This window comes from Dromiciops gliroides, chromosome 2 (genome assembly GCF_019393635.1).
Source record: "Dromiciops gliroides isolate mDroGli1 chromosome 2, mDroGli1.pri, whole genome shotgun sequence".
NCBI classification, from domain to species: Eukaryota; Metazoa; Chordata; class Mammalia; order Microbiotheria; family Microbiotheriidae; genus Dromiciops; species Dromiciops gliroides.
The window spans coordinates 65,384,418-65,401,091 of record NC_057862.1 but is presented as its reverse complement, the minus strand read 5'-3'; the positions used below and the strand labels follow the sequence as shown (position 1 = coordinate 65,401,091).

General features: G+C 36.4%; 1 pseudogene; it reads right to left on the bottom strand.

The window, feature by feature from the left end:
• Positions 1 to 1,763: 1,763 nt before the first annotated feature.
• LOC122738289 overlaps positions 1,764 to 16,674 on the bottom strand; it is a 42,415-nt pseudogene continuing 27,504 nt past the window's right edge.

Sequence of the window (16,674 nt, the reverse complement as noted above, 5' to 3'; positions counted from 1 at the left end):
CAGCCAAACTGTGTTGTTTAAAAATCTAATGTGGGTTCTAATCTGTTTCCCCAATTTGGGGGGAAAGTGGCTAAAATCACTGATAAATTCATGAAGAGTTTAGGCTTTTAAGGATTTATTGAAAAAATAAGATAGTAAAGAGAGAGAAAAATTGAAAACAGATTCCTTATAGCATGGAAATCCTAGCCTTCCTAACTACCCATGTGAAATTCTGCCACTGTGCCAATGTCTTGAACCAAAAGAAATGGAGTCTGTTCACCAGTATCTGCTTCCTACTTCCTGTCATCCTCCCAGAAATGGGAGGTTCTTCAAGTTGATTGGATGAGAGTGGTCTCTTGATATAGCAGTCAATCAAGTCAGACCGCTGGGTATCTACCAAATTCCATTATCTTAACACAATGTGTATACATATGCATACATGTATATTTAAAAATATTCTATACATACTTCTATTTATCAGTTCCTTCTGTGGATACAGATAGTGTCTTTCTTTATATGTGTTTTATATTTAATTTGTGTATTTATTACTGATACCACAAAGGGAAAACTAGAAACATTTTAGAATGTATATATTCTTTTCCTTTTCCCCTAATCATCTTTGGAAAAAGACCAAGTTGTTGTATTTCTGGGTGGATGGGTATAGGTAGTTTACTAACTACTTGGGCATAATTGCAGATTGTTCTACAAAATGATTGGATTAGTTCACACTTCCACCAACAATGAATTAGTGAGCAAAACTATCATTGCCAGCAAAATTTTGCTCTTTTGCTTAAGCAGAATTAGTCTAGCCAACGTAATAAATGGTTTTGTTCATTTTCAAAACTTTAAGAGGGCACAAGTAAAAGACTGTCAGTAATCTTATTTCACAAAAGATTCAAAACTAATAGAATAAAATTAATTAAAATGCTACTTAAGATGAAACAGGAATATTGACCTGACCTGACTAAAAGCATATTGAAAAATTTCTCAAGCCATTCTTTTTATTTTGTTGTGAGAACTGCAATATATTTATTATTTTTAAGGAAAAAAAGTTAACAAATTAGCACTAAAATTGCGTATATAATTTGGAATTTCAAGCATGAAATTCTTAAATATCTCAATTCACAAGGCATATTTCTTTTAGGTGAAAATGTATATAATAATATTTACTTAGATATTATGCAACAGCTAAACTCATCCTTTATGGTAAAAGAAAGTTATAATAAAATAATAATTTACATGTTATCACATTAAAATTTTTAAACTATTTGAAAACATCATATCCTGAAATGATCTGGATGTTTTCACCAGCTTCCACATTATAAAATATTTGTTTATATACAATATTTGATCATCAAGCTCACTTAACAGTGTAACCACTATTACTAATTTATATGACTCTATTACTTTTAAAAACCTTAGAAAGTATGACAGTAATTATGAAAAATTAGTGCAATCACTTTATTAATACTATAAGTAAGACCAATGAAATAAAAATATAAAATCTGAAACTCTAAAGAAAATTGTGGTCTTAATAAAGAACAACTGTAGCAGAAAAAATAATGTGTATGATAAACCCCACAAAACTGAGATATAGAACTCCATTTAATTATTTTCCCTAATTAACAATTTTTCCATTCTGATAAATGTTTGTTCACTAGAATCAAATTTGAGAAATAATTTTTTGCTTGTAAATTTCAAATTGTTAGCTGTGTTTAAAAAAAGAAACATATCTAAAAGGGATCCTACAAAGTTTACCATAAGCTTCTTACAACCCTCACCATTTAGCCAAATGGTTTTATAGTTCCTTTGATTGAAGAGCAGATGGGACAATAGGTTGGAATTTTAGCTTTAAAATCATAAAGCTGCCACTTGCACCATATTATCTTAGATTTTTTAAAAAACACTGGTGATTGGCTCCATTAGTTCATTGGAAAGACTTGTAAACAAATGCTTCAGATGATCATTTAGAGAAGGCCCAATTACATAACTCCCCTGCACTTAAGCATTTAATGCCCTTTCAAATACTTCACCTTCTGAATGCCTCAGAGCTACCTTCAAAACTGCAATCAGTCTAGGTAACAAGGCACAATTTTTTTCATTAGCACCTCCAAGTAAAAGTAATTCTTGAAATGTTTTAGTTCCTCTTAGACAACTCTGCTAAAGTAATAGGAAGAAGATCAAATGGAAGAGTTTGAAGGAGACAGTCCTACTCTAATCTGTGTTTTACTGAACCACATACCAATCTGCAAGGAATATCCCTTTTATAATAAATTGCAAAAGCAGAAAGAGCTCATGGATAATCAACAAATGGGTCAATAGTTTTAGGATTAATTTTATCACTTATGTGAGGTTAAGGTCTCTTTACAGAAGTTGGAGAACCATTGGAGTGTGATGACTTGTTATTGGTGTATTACAGATTTATGTTTTACTTGGGAGCCTGATGACATTTTTTTTTGTACATAGTTTCCAATAATTTTTTCTCAATTGTAGGCTTATATGAATCTGATTCCTGCATTATTTTTTTTTCCTTAGTGGTTGCTTTTGATCTGCAGGAGCTCAGGTGATTGGTATAGATGCCAGGCCAGGAAACCTTAGCTTAATAGAACTTGATCCAGAGCACACTGAAGCAGATGAAGTATGGAGAAAGAGCTCAAGTGATCTTGAAGAGGCAATGAAAAAGTTCTTATAATAAAAAATGTATGTATGTATATATGTATGTATGCATGTATGCATAATATAAATATATTTAACATGATAAAATTTTAAACTTTACCAATACAAATGTTTACTTTATATATTTTACATAATTATTATGCTTGAATTTTGCACTACAATGCAAAAAATAACAATAATAATAATAACTCATTAACATGAACAAAAATCACAAAACATGATCTGTGGGTGGGTTGTAATGTCCACCAATGTGAGGAAGTTCTCACATTATTTTGATCATGCATTCAATGAAGAATCAAAATAAAATTCATAAATTTTTGGAGGTTTTTTTTAGGGGTGGAAGCTTTACAAATCATCTTGTCCAATCTCGTTATGCAGATAAAGAATTTTAGTTCCAGAGATTTGAATTAACTTACCCAAAAACATATAGAGAGAGAGCTGGACCAATGCATTTTGTGAATATTTAAGATTGAAAAAAAATTAAACATATCATACATCCATAGCATAGATCAAATAATCTCATCTCAATCCCTATTTAAAACACTTAAGTACATATTTCATGTTCCCTTCATATATACTATATTCTATAATTTGTACTAATTTCATATTTATTGATATAGTTTTGATAACTTTATATGATGCTATGATTTGGCTTTCTTAACTCCATATGTCTTCTGATAAAACTGCACTATTTATAAATGACATATTTCTGTGAAGGACTATTCCTATATACAAGCAGAAGCATCTCCAACCATTCCTCAAATATTTGACAAATGACTTATGTCTAAATATTTAAAATTATGGCTAAATCATCTATTAAAAGTTTTGTACAGATCAACCTTTGTTTTCCCTTGCTTACTACCATCCTCAGATTTCAAGCTTAGTATTTGGATATCTAAGACATATGGTATTCATTGCATATTACCCCTTTGCTTTCCAAAAGGAAGAAATGTAGCACCTTTTCACAGCTTCACCAGCAGCACTGAGTTTTACGCTGTTTAATTATATCATCAATATGACGTGTGAAAGGTAGGAATTTAGTTTTCGTTTAATTTTCATTTTCATCTGATATTACATGTGTATTTAATATACCCCTTTTCTCATTCTACTATCCCATTCTCCCAAGAGATTTAATATAATAAGTTGGTCTCTTATGTTTTGTGATGTTGCTTTAATTTAACACTGATATGTTGTTTTGATTTTTTTATTATGAATTATCAATTCTATTTTATACATCAAAATTTTAATTTCTATTTGATATCAGGAAGTTATGAAGATTAGTATTTATATTAGATTTAGAAATCTAGTAGGTCAGTTTTTAAAAATTATTTTTGGCTTTTTCACAATGGCCCTTTATAAAATTCTCCATTTTTCCTACATAGCCCTTATATTCTCTTATCTAATTCTAAGTGAGACATAGTTGACTTAGTAGATACATGCCCTGTTTTAGAGTCAAGCAGATATGAGTTTAAGTCCTGACTATTTATACTAGTTGTGCAACCATGGGAGTCATTTAAACTCTTGGTGTCACAGATAACTCACTACTATTGTTAATAAAATGTATCTTGGCATTATGCACAATGGCAGGGAGTTCTTTCAAAAGCATTTGCTTATGTAATGTAATTACAAATCAAGATACTCTCTATCTTTTTCTGTCTCTCTCCCCCAAGTTATTCTATGGAGTAGTCCATTTATATTAAACCTATCAATTTTGTTGGATAGCATTGTGTTCTGTATATATTGTCTCTGTCTAATCCCAGATACTGTATAGTTCTTCAGTTATTTAATTTATCCTTATGTCTGTTAAATTTTTTTTATAGTATATGTGCCAGCTTCAAGTTCCTCCCCACACCAATCTATTCTCTGTTCAGTCACTAAAGTAGTTTTCCTAAAATACAGTTCTAATCATTTCACACACACACACACACACACACACACCTCCTTACTCTTCCCCAAACAAATCCAGTTTCCTATTGCCTCTCTTGGAAAAAAACTAAAAATGCTCTGTTTACTATTCAAAACACTTTATAACATAGGCCCCTTCTCCCTTTCCAGTCTTCTTACATTGATTCAAAACATAAATTTTAATCCAGTAAGAGTGGCTTCCTAAATTCCAAAAACAAGATAATATGTCTCTTATTTCTGGATATTTTCTCTGATTGCTCACCATCCCTGAAATTCCCTCTTCTGCTTTGAAAACGTACCTCCCTGAATTCCTTTAAGGCCCAACTAAAATATCATCTTATACAGGAAGCCTTCTTTAACCCTATTTAATTCCTATTTTACTTTATACATATTGTCTCCTCCATTATAGTGTAAGTTCCTTGGGGGAAGATGCTCTCATTTGCCACTCTTTGGATCCCTAGCACTTAGCATAGAGCCTGGCACAGAAGTGTTTAATAAATATTGACTTGGGGGCAGCTAGATGGTGTAGTGGATAGAGCACTGACCCTGGATTCAGAAGCACCTGAGTTCAAATCTGGGCTCAGATACTTGACACTTACTAGCTGTGTGACCCTGAGCAAGTCACTTAACCCTCATTGGTCCACCAAAAAATATATATATATATAAATATTGACTTAAGAGGCAGCTAGATGACTCAGTTGATAAAGCACTGGGCCTAGAGTCAAGAGGACCTGAGTTCAAATCTAACCTCAGACATTTACTGGCTGCGTCATCCTGGGCAAGTTGCTTAATCTATGTTTACCTCTGGAGAAGGAAATGAAAAACCACTCCAGTGTCCTTGCCAATAATACCCCAAGGACAACATTGTTATGATACGGTCCATGGGGCCATGAAAATTTAGACATGACTGAATAATAACAAATATGTATTTATTGAAAGATCATATCTTTTTTTTTGTTTGCTTGTTTTAGTGAGGCAATTGGGGTTAAGTGACTTGCCCAGGGTCACACAGCTAGTAAGTGTTAAGTATCTGAGGCCGGATTTGAACTCAGGTACTCCTGACTCCAGGGCCTGTGCTCTATCCACTGCGCCAGCTAGCCGCCCCAAGATCATATCGTTTTGATAGCTTTGATGTGCAAGTGATTCAAATATTTTACCTTTTCTCTTGAACTGGCATTTCATTGGTATAGGAAACTCTCTAAACATATATAATAACAACTAAATGGTAAAGTGCATAGGGTACTGGATTTGGAGACATGAAGGCCTAAATACCAATTATGCCTTTTACACTACATATATGTGTGACCCTGGAAAAAGTGAATAACTTTGGTTGAATGTTTTTCAACCTCAGTTTCTTTAAATATAAAATGAGATTAGACTGATTTTCTTCAAAGTTGCCTTCAAGTTCTAAATATATGATACTATGAACTTATCTGAAGCTTATGATCTTAGAGAGCTGTCTTAAGACCTAAAAGATTAATTAATTTTACTAGAGTCATACACTTAATAAATGGTTGAGGCAAAATTTGAACATAGTTCTTCCTGATGCCAAAGGGAATTCTGCATCCACTGTGCCATTTTGCACTGTAAATTCTATATATTTAAATTAATTTCTTTTTTTAAACAATTTAGAAAATTATAGTTTTTTGCATTTGTTTTATATTAAAGCCATTTGTTATCTTATAATTGATTTTTAATTGTTTTGTGAGATCTTTATATAAGCTATCATATCATTTGCAATAGAGCTATTTTAACTTCTGCTTTCCATATTTGTATTATTTTCATTTCATTTTCTCATTTTGTTAGCGTATAGTTGGAATTTCAAAAATTATTTTAAAAAGAAATTGTAACTGTAGATAACCTCTATTGACTCCTTATTAGTGGAAAATGCATATGGTGCTTCAAAATTTCATCAAATAGTTGATATCAGGAATGGCTGAATAAGTATTGATATATGAAGATACTATTGTGTTATAAGAAATGATGAAAAGGCAGAGTTCAGAAAAAAACCTGGAAAAACTTAAGTGGACTACTGCTGAGTGAAGTGAGCAGAACTAGGAGAACATTGTCCACAGTAACAGCAACATTGTTCAATGAAGTGAGCAGAACCCAGAGAACATTTTCCACAGTAACAGTAACATTGTTCAATGATCAATTGTGATAGACATAGATCCTCTCAGCAATAAAATGATCCAAGACAATTCTAAAAGAATCATGATAGAAAATGCTCTCCACATACAGCAAAAAGAACTGTGGAATATTAATTAAGATTGAACTATATTATTTCTACTTTTTGTTTTTGTTTTTTGTTTTTTTCTTTTGTTTTTTCCTCTTTTGTTCTGATTCATTTTTCCCACAAAAGGACAAATGCAGAAGTATGTTTAATATGACTATACATATATAATCTATATCAGATTGTTTTCTGTCTTGGGGAGGGGGAAGGGAAAGGAAGGAGGGAGAAAAATTTCAAACCCCAAGTATTATAAAAACAAATGTTGAGAGGTGATGGAGTCAGGATGGCAGAGGAAAGGCAGTGACTTGCCTGAGCTCTCCCCAAGAGCCTCCAAATACCTTCAAATAATGTCATAAGACAATTTCTAGAGCATAAGATCTCAAAAAAGGGCAGGGTGAAATAATTTTCCAGCCAAAGACAACTTAGAAGGTTGGCATGATAGTTTGTACTGGAATGACAGTGGCATATAGCCCTACACAGGCAGCTCCAGAGCAGAACCTGCCCCAGCCCCATAAAACCAGGAGCAGGCCATGGGAACCTATGAATCAGCAGAAGCAGCAACTGCTTCTGGAACTCATCCCACATATTGGGTGAGGGGAAGTCAAATGGTTGGACAGAGGGAGATTAGAAGGATTTCTTTGCTAGCACTGAGGCAGGACTGTGTTGTTTTTCCCATGCTTGGATCCATGTTACAGTCTTGGGTGGCAGTCCCATGTGGGGGTAGGAGCAAAAACACACCAAAGATTGCAGCCACAGTAGAGCAGGACTCTATTCATAATTCTGGGACAGAAAAGCAGGTCTGTGGTTGCTTGCAGACCAGAGCACAGGCCAGAGGAGTACAAAACATACCTTTCTTTATATCTTACCACCTTGGAAGAACTAAAAACTTACAAATTCTTGGAAGTATCTCTGAAAACAGCTGCACAAAACCCCTGAAGTTTGGGGCAGTGCACCCTCCACCCTGGAAGCAATGTCCCACTTTACCCAAATAGTTAAAAGTCAAGAAATAGGCTGGGAAAATGAGCAAGCAGGAAAAAAAATGCTGACCACAGAAAGTTTTTATGGTGACAAGGAAGATCAAAATATACCCTCAGAAGAAGATAAGAAAGTCAAAGTTACTACATCCAGTGCTTCCAAGAAAAAGCAAACAAACATGAATTGGTCTCAGGTCATAGAAATGTTCAAAAAGGACTTTGAAAATAAAGTAAGAGAAGGAGTGGAGCCAAGATGCAGAGGAAAGACATTAAACATACAGAGCTCCTGATACAATTACCCCCAAAACAGCAATAAAATAACTTCTGGAATAGGAAAACCCACAAAAAGACAGGCTGAGATTGTTTTCCAGCCAAAGACAGATTAAAGGGAGCCATGCTGTTCTGTTAACAGAGTACAAACCCATGATCATGCCAACATAGACCTCAGGCATGCTGTGCCTGAGCCTTGAATCAGCTGAAGCAACAGTATCTTCTGTAACTAAGCTTACAGTCTGCTGAGAGGGCTGAACAGCTGGATGGGGATGGAAATACAGGGGTCTCTGTGGGACCTAAGGAGGAATTCATCTGTCCCACCCCAGCAGGGAACCAGGAGGAAATTGTGAGCAGTGGGAGGCCCAGATTGGGAAGGGGCACAGGCTCATCCAATCTAAGAACCACAGCACAAAAAGTTTTTCTGGCTGGTTAATTAGCAATTTGGTTTGAGATTATCTTCAGGACCAGAGAACAGGCCAGAAGAGAGAAAAACCTGCCCTCCCTCAAACTGGAACACCTGGGACACTCTGAAGGTTGGGACAATGTAGCTTGGAAGTAGGGCCCAACTGTAAGAAGGAATTAAAAGTCAAATAAAAGATGGCAAGATGAGCAAACAAAGAAAGTTGAGAACTATTGAAAGTTTCTTTAGCAACAAGGAAGATTGAGGTACACCCTAAGAAGAGGATAGTAACCTCAGGGTCCCTACATCCAAAGCTTCCAAGAAAAAATATTAATCGGTCTCAGGCCATGGAAGTGTGCAAAAGGGACTTTGAAGAGTAAGTAGGAGAGATAGAAGGAAGATATAGAGAGGTAGAGGAAAGATGGAGAGAGAAATGAGAGTGATGAAGGAGAGTGATGAGAAAAACAGCTTGAAAAGCCAAATGGAAAAGGACATACAAAAGCTCTCTGAAGAATATTATTGCCTAAGAATTAGGATTGAGTAAATGGAAGCTAGTTACTTTATGAGAAACCAAGATACAGTAAAACAAATCCAAGTGAATAAAAAAATAGAGGGCAATATGAAATATCTCCTTGGAAAAACAGCAGATCCAGGAAAGATAATTTGAAAATCATTGGACTACCTGAAAACCATGACCAAAATAAGTGTTTAGATAGCATCTTTAAAGAGATTGTCTGAGAAAACTGCCCTGATATTCTAGAAGCAGAAGGTAAAATAGAAATTGAAAGAATACACTGTTCACCTCCAGAAAGAGATCCCAAAAAGAAACCTCCAGGAATATTATAGCCAAATTCCAGAGAACCCAGGTCAAGGAGAAAATATTTCACACTGCTAGAAAAGAGGAATTCAAATACTGTGGAGATACAGTAAGGATAAAATAAAATCTAGCAGCATCAACATTAAAGGACCAGAGGGCATGAAATATGATATTCCAGAGGGCAAAGGAATTGGGACTACAGCCAAAAATCACCTACCCAGCAGAACCGAGTATAGTCTTTTAGAAAACAATGGGATTTTAATGAAAAAGAGTATTTTCAGACATTTGTAATGAAAACACCTGAACTGAAAAGAAAATTTGAGTTTCAAATACAAGACCCTAGGGAAGTATAAAAAGGTAAAAAGGAAAAAGAAATCATGAGGGATAATAAAAGATTAAACTGTTTACATTCCTATTGGGGAAGATAATACTTCTAACTCATAAGAACTTTCTCAGCATTAGGGCAGCTGGAAGGAATACATTTAGACAGAGAACACAGATTTGAACTGAATATGAAGGGAGGATATCTGTAAAACATTTATTTTTGTGTATCCTTGTTCTTTGTGGGACAAGCAGGGTGGTGTCTTATGTCTGGGGCCAAATTTGGGCCTGGATCCACCTGGGTCCAGGGCTGGTACTTTGTCCACTGTGCCACCTAGATAATCCATGATGACATCATTTAAATAGATTTGAGGGATAGGAGGAATGCACTATGGGAGGGGGAAGGAGAGAGGTGGACTGGAGGGAGGTAGCTCACATGAAGGATACAAGAAAAAAGCTTATGGAGGGGGGCAGCTAGTGGCGCAGTGGATAAAGCACCGGCCCTGGAGTCAGGAGTACCTGAGTTCAAATCCGGCCTCAGACACTTAACACTTACTAGCTGTGTGACCCTGGGCAAGTCACTTAACCCCAATTGCCTTACCGAAAAAAGAAAAAAAAAACAAAAACAAAAGCTTATGGAGGGATGGGCAAGAGGGGGAAGGAGTGGGGGAGTGAGTGAACCTTACTATCATCAGAATTGGTTCAAAGAGGGAATAACATGTGTACTCAAGTGGGAATAGTAATATATTTTTGTTCTGAATAAAAGTGGGAGGGGAAGGAGATGGGGGAGAATAGGATAAGGAATGAAGGGTATATTGGGGGTGGCAGCAGTAAAAAGCAAAACACTTTCAAGGAATGTGAAGATGTTCTTTATAACTGCATATGTATGACATTGAATTGCTTGATTTCATAGGGAGCGTTGAGGAGGGAGGGAGGAAGAAAAATTTAGAACACAGAATAACATACACACTCGATTGGGAGGAGTAATCTATTTAACCCTACAGGAGAGTAGGAGGGGAAGAGGATAAGGAGGAAAGAGTGAAGGAAGGGAGGGCAGAGTGGGGGAGAGGGCACTCAGAAGTAACACACTTTTGAGAAGAAATAGGGTAAAAGAAGATAAAAAATAGAGTAAATATCATGGGAAGGGAATAGGATGGAGGGAAATAATTATGATGATTGATTATAATGGAAAAATATATGGTACCTACCTACTCTCCTGGGCTATTGTGAAGGAAATTCTTTGTCAAGTTTAAGGTACTATATAAAACTTATGATGTACAGGTCACTATCAGGAAAACCTGGAAAGACCTACATGAGCTGAAGCAGAGTGAAATGTACTGTATACAAAATAACAGCAATAGTGTAAGATGATCTGATGGGAAGGAGGTGGTTATTTTCATAAAAGTGTGAGATTTAAAATTGGATATTAGATCATAAATCTCTCCTCTTTAACTTTTCCCTTAATTTATCTCCCAGACTAGTAAATGGAAGAAGCTTCTGGCTTTCTAGTTAGAGCTTTTATTGCGTGGTAGTTACCAGGTGATGTTGATTAGAGGGATAGGAAAGTAGAAATACAAAACAAATAGTCTTAAGTCTAAGCTTAGTCTATATTCCATATAAAACTCACCAAAAGCCCAAGGCCACCTTTGAGGAGAGAGAGAGACCGAGTCAAGTGTGTGCTGCTAACCATGAGCCAGGCCTAGTTGAACTCCAGTCAGTGTCTGTCTGTGCAGTGCATCCAGGGGACCAGCAGAGCAGGAAAGAGAACCCACTTCCATTCTCTCCTTGCCTTTTAAGCTCGCACTCCAGAAGTCGAGTGCTTAGCAGGCAGACTGGTGTGCGTAGCTCATGCCATTGGTCTCCTCCCCAAAAGGGTGGTCCTTAAAAAAACTGGCCTCTCTCCATTATTGCTAACCAACTGTTAAAACTTTTTACCACAAAGGCAATGATCCAATACAACTTTGAAGACCTTATGAAAATTACAATCCATCTACAGAAAAAGAACTGATGGTATCTGAAAACAGATTGAAACACTTTTTTTTGACAATTTTTTAATCTGAAGTTTTGGTTTTATCTGTTTTCTCTAACAACCTAGTTAATATGTAAATGTTTTCCATGACTACTTATGTATAACTTCTATCTCATTGCTTGAGTTCTTGGGATAGGGGGTGGGAAGGGAGGGAGGAAGAGAAGACAGAACACAAAGTCTTAAAAATGGATGTCAGGGGCAGCTAGGTGGCCCAGTGGATAGAGCACCGGCCCTGGATTCAGGAGGACCTGAGTTCAAATCCGGACCCTGACACTTGACACTTACTAGCTGTGTGACCTTGGGCAAGTCACTTAACCCCAATTGCCTCACAAAAAAAAAAATGGATGTCAAAATTTGTTTTTACATGTAATTTTGAAAGTAAAATTATAAACAGATGAGGAAAAAATTTTAAAAATTTAATGGCAAAGTTGGGGGGGCAGCTAGGTGGCACAATATATAAAGCACTTCTCATGGATTTAGGAAGACCTGAGTTCAAATCTTGCTTCAAACACTTGACACTTACTAGCTGTGTGACCCTGGGCAACTCACTTAACCTTCATTGCCCCTCAAAAACAAACAAGCAAACAAAAATAAAGGCAAAGTGGTGTAGTGTAAATAGCACTGAAGTTGGGGTCACAGGACCTGAATTTGAATCCCAGGCCTACCATTTACTGCCTGTAGGAGTGGACAATTCTCTTTACCTTCTTAATGCTCACTCTCCTCATTTTTAAGGTGAGGCAATTGTACTAAATGATTTCAAATGTCCTTGCTAATTCTAGAGTTATGCTCTACCATATAAAATATAGTTTCTTTTTTCATTGGGGCATATTATGGGGAGAGGATATGCAGAAATTGACCAATAACTGATCTAACCATGGATATATGAATAAACTGCATTATAGCAGATATCTATTATACTCATCTACACATAATTATTCCAGTACAAGAGAGGGGGTTTTTAATAAATTAAAAAGAGAGAATATAAAGAAAGGTAGGGAAAAATGGAAAGAGAAATGACAGTGATGCAAAAGTCATGAAAAAAGTCAATAGCTTAGAAAAGCAGACACACACATAATATATATATATATTTATACTGAAGAAAATAATAACTTAAAAACCAGACTTGGCCAAATGGTAAAAGAAGTACAAAAAGCCAATGAGGAAAAGAAATCCTTGAAAAGCCAAATTCACAAAATGGAAAAGTAGATATGAAAGCTCTCTGAAGGGGCGGCTACGTGGTATAGTGGATAAAACATTGGCCCTGGATTCTGGAGGACCCAAATTCAAGTCTGTCCTCAGACACTTAACACTTATTAGCTGTCTGACACTGAATAGGTAACTTAACCCTCATTGCTGCCCCCCCCCCCAAAAAAAGAAATAAAAGAATGAAAGCTCTCTGAAGAAAATACCTCCTTAAAAATTAGGATTGAACAAATGGAAGCTAGTGACTTCATGATAAATCAAGAAACAATAAAACTAAACCAAAGTAAAGAAAAAATATATAGAAGGCAATCTGCAATATCTTATTGGAAAAACCCCTGACATGGAAAATAGATCCAGGAGAGATCATTTGAAATTTATTGGACTACCTGAAAGCTATGACCAAAAAAAGAGCCTCATCTTCCAAGAAATTATCAGGGAAAATTGGCCTGCCATTCTAGAACCAGAAGCTATAATAGACAATGAAGGAATCCACCAATCACCTTCTGAAAGAGATCCTAAAATGAAAACTTCCAGGAATAGTATTGTCAAATTCCAGAGCTCCCGTGTCACAGAGAAAATATTGCAGGTAGCTAGTGGGAGGCTATTCAAGTGCTATGGAGTCACAGTCAGGATGACACAGGATTTGGCAGCTTCTACATAAAAGTATCAGAGGACTTGGAATATGATACTCCAGAGGGAAAAGGAACTGGAATTAGAACCAAGAATCAGCTATCCATCAAGGCTGAGTATAATACTTCAGGGGGAAAATGGCAATTCAATGAAAGAGGACTTTCAGGGGCAGCTAGGCAGCATAATGGATAAAGCACCGGCCCTGGATTCAGGAGGACCTGAGTTCAAATCTGTCCTCAGACACTTACTAGCTGTGTGACCCTGGGCAAGTCACTTAACCCCAATTGCCTCACCATAAAAAAAGAAAAAAGAAAAGAAAGAGGACTTTCAGGCATTCCAGAGGAAAGGAACCAAGCTGAATAGAAAATTTGACTTTCAAATACATAACTCTAGAGAAGCATAAAAAGATAAATAGGAAATAGAAATAATAAGGGATATTAAAAGGTTAAACTGTTTACATTCCTCCATGGGAAAATGATGTCATGGGAGGATTATGGGCCCTGGTCACCCCAACAATTCTCCGGGGGGTTCAAGGAACTTTTTCCTTGAAACCTCAGGGGTTTTCCCTTCAAATCAAGTAGGCCTCTCCTTGAACACAATCAAGGACACACACACTCACCTAACGGAGATAAGCGGCACAGATTGAACTGAGCATGCTCCAGGACCATCACCCCACATGCCAGTCCTCCTAAGCATCTGGATGAGGTAATCCAGGAGAAGACCACCTGGAACCACCCATCAGCAGACTGCTTAGACCCATCAGGACAAAGTTGACACCCACCACCAGATCTCTCACGAGGGATTCTTCCTACCACAGCGCAACGCGGGAAGACCACCAGCCCCTCACCCAATAAGAGACTCTTACCCACCCCCCATCTAAACCCTATAAAATGGCACCCCACAAGTCAGTTGGGGGGAAAGCGTTTTGTTCTGGCAAAACCTTCCTCCTGGCTGGTTTCTCTTGTACCCCAATAAACCTGTTCCCTTATTCCTGATTAGGTCTTGTGCGAGAGTGTAATTCTTTACAGAGGAATCCTAAGGACCCACGTGCTTTCTCCTATCAGTTTCCCCTTATCAATGATAATTGTAACTCATAAGAAATTTCTCGTTATTAAATCAGGTGGAGGGAGTATATTAAACAGAGCCCACGGGTGTGACTTGAATATGAAGGGCTGATATATTTTAACAAAAATAAAATTAAAGGGTGAGAGATGATTGCATTGAGAGAAAATGAAATCGAGAGGTAGAATGGGGGTAATTTATCTTTCATAGAAGAAGCAAGAAAAAGTTTATACTGTGGATTGAAAGATGGGGGTATGTGCTGGGGAGTGAGTGAACCTTATTGTCATCAGAATTGGCTCAAAGAAGGAATAACATACACACCCAATTGGGTATATTAATCTATTTTACCCTGCAGCAAAGTTTAACTTGTATTGAAATGCTTGCATTCTTAAGTGGGGGTGGAAGTAGGGAGGGAGGGAAGAAGATAATTTGGACCACAGAGTTTTAAAAATGGGCATTAAAATTGATTTTACATGTAATTGGGGGAAAATAAAATTCTAAATATATGGGAAAATGTTTAGAACTATCTTTATTGTAACTGGAAAAAAATACTAGTGAGATTGGAAAGAAAGAGTTGATGTCAAATAAAATTTCAAATAAAATACTCCATTTCAAATGCATGCTTTTCATCAAGATAAAGAAAATATTTCTAATTCTATGTTTAACTTTTAAAAAAATAAGCATGTTGGGGCTGCTAGGTGGCACAGTGGATAGAGCACTGGCCCTGGATTCAGGAGTACCTGAGTTCAAATCTGACCTCAGACACTGGACACTTACTAGCTGTGTGACCCTGGGCAAGTCACTTAACACCCATTGCCCTGCCAAAAACCAAAAAAAAAATAAAAATAAGCATGTTACATTTTATCAAAGTTCAATTATGTTTCAATATTTAATTTAATATATAAATATATATGTGTGTATATTCTTATTGGTCATACACTAATATACTACAACAATTCATCATTATTTATTTGAAACTATCACTCAGAGGTGCATTCCAATTACTCAGGTCACCTTGTTTCTCTCCCAGCCATAAGTAATATCTTTACAAATAGCTCAGGATGAGCTCGATGAATTCTCCCCTCAGACCTATGGTTTAGAGAGTGTCAAGCCAGGGTGCAACAGCACTCACTCTCTTTTCATACATTCTTTCTAAGCTCCTGTGTTTAAATTTCTTTCTATATTGCAAGCTGATTCCTCTTATTCTTAACTGATGTATTGATTCCCAAGGACTTAGTTCAAATGCTAATTCTTCAAATAGCCTTTGTTTACCAAGTCTCTGCTGGTTTCTAAGCACTTTCTCACCAACATCAATCCTGAAGCTATTTGCAGACACCCTTAAATAGTCCTGGGAAAGAACTAGCCTCTTCAGTCTCAAGTGTAGAGTATCCTCTCATTTTTGCTACATCCTCAATGTCTGTTTTTTTTTCCTTGTTGTTATTCCTTTGTTTGTTTGTTTTTCCCAGAGATAGCTGTTCTCAAGGGCTCTGCAGGAAGATTTTAAGCTCTGCTAGGACTAACCAACATGTTAAGGACTGACTGTGGTCCCAGTGCCAAACTCTATATTATATGTAACATCTCACTACTACCCTAGGTAAGTTCAGAAAAGTCTTCATTGGTTTAATCAAAAAATGATTTTTCAAAGATCCATTGTTTTAGAAGGGTTTCATCTTTTAATTTATTTTTTTTTGGTGGAGGGACTGACCACAAAATAAATTACAGATCTTAGAAAATACAGAAGTAGCCTTATTGAAATTATTTATTATTGTGTTTATATTTTGTATTAAATGGCATTTTGATTATCATTTTTGCATGAGTAATATTATTGACCAATGTTGTTATTACTGTTGTGGTTATTTGTGTTATTAATTAATATTATTATATATGTGATAAGGGGAAACTGATAGGAGAAAGCACGTGGGTCCTTAGGATTCCTCTGTAAAGAATTACACTCTCGCACAAGACCTAATCAGGAATAAGGGAACAGGTTTATTGGGGTACAAGAGAAACCAGCCAGGAGGAAGGTTTTGCCAGAACAAAACGCTTTCCCCCCAACTGACTTGTGGGGTGCCATTTTATAGGGTTTAGATGGGGGGTGGGTAAGAGTCTCTTATTGGGTGAGGGGCTGGTGGTCTTCCCGCGTTGCGCTGTGGTAGGAAGAATCCCTCGTGA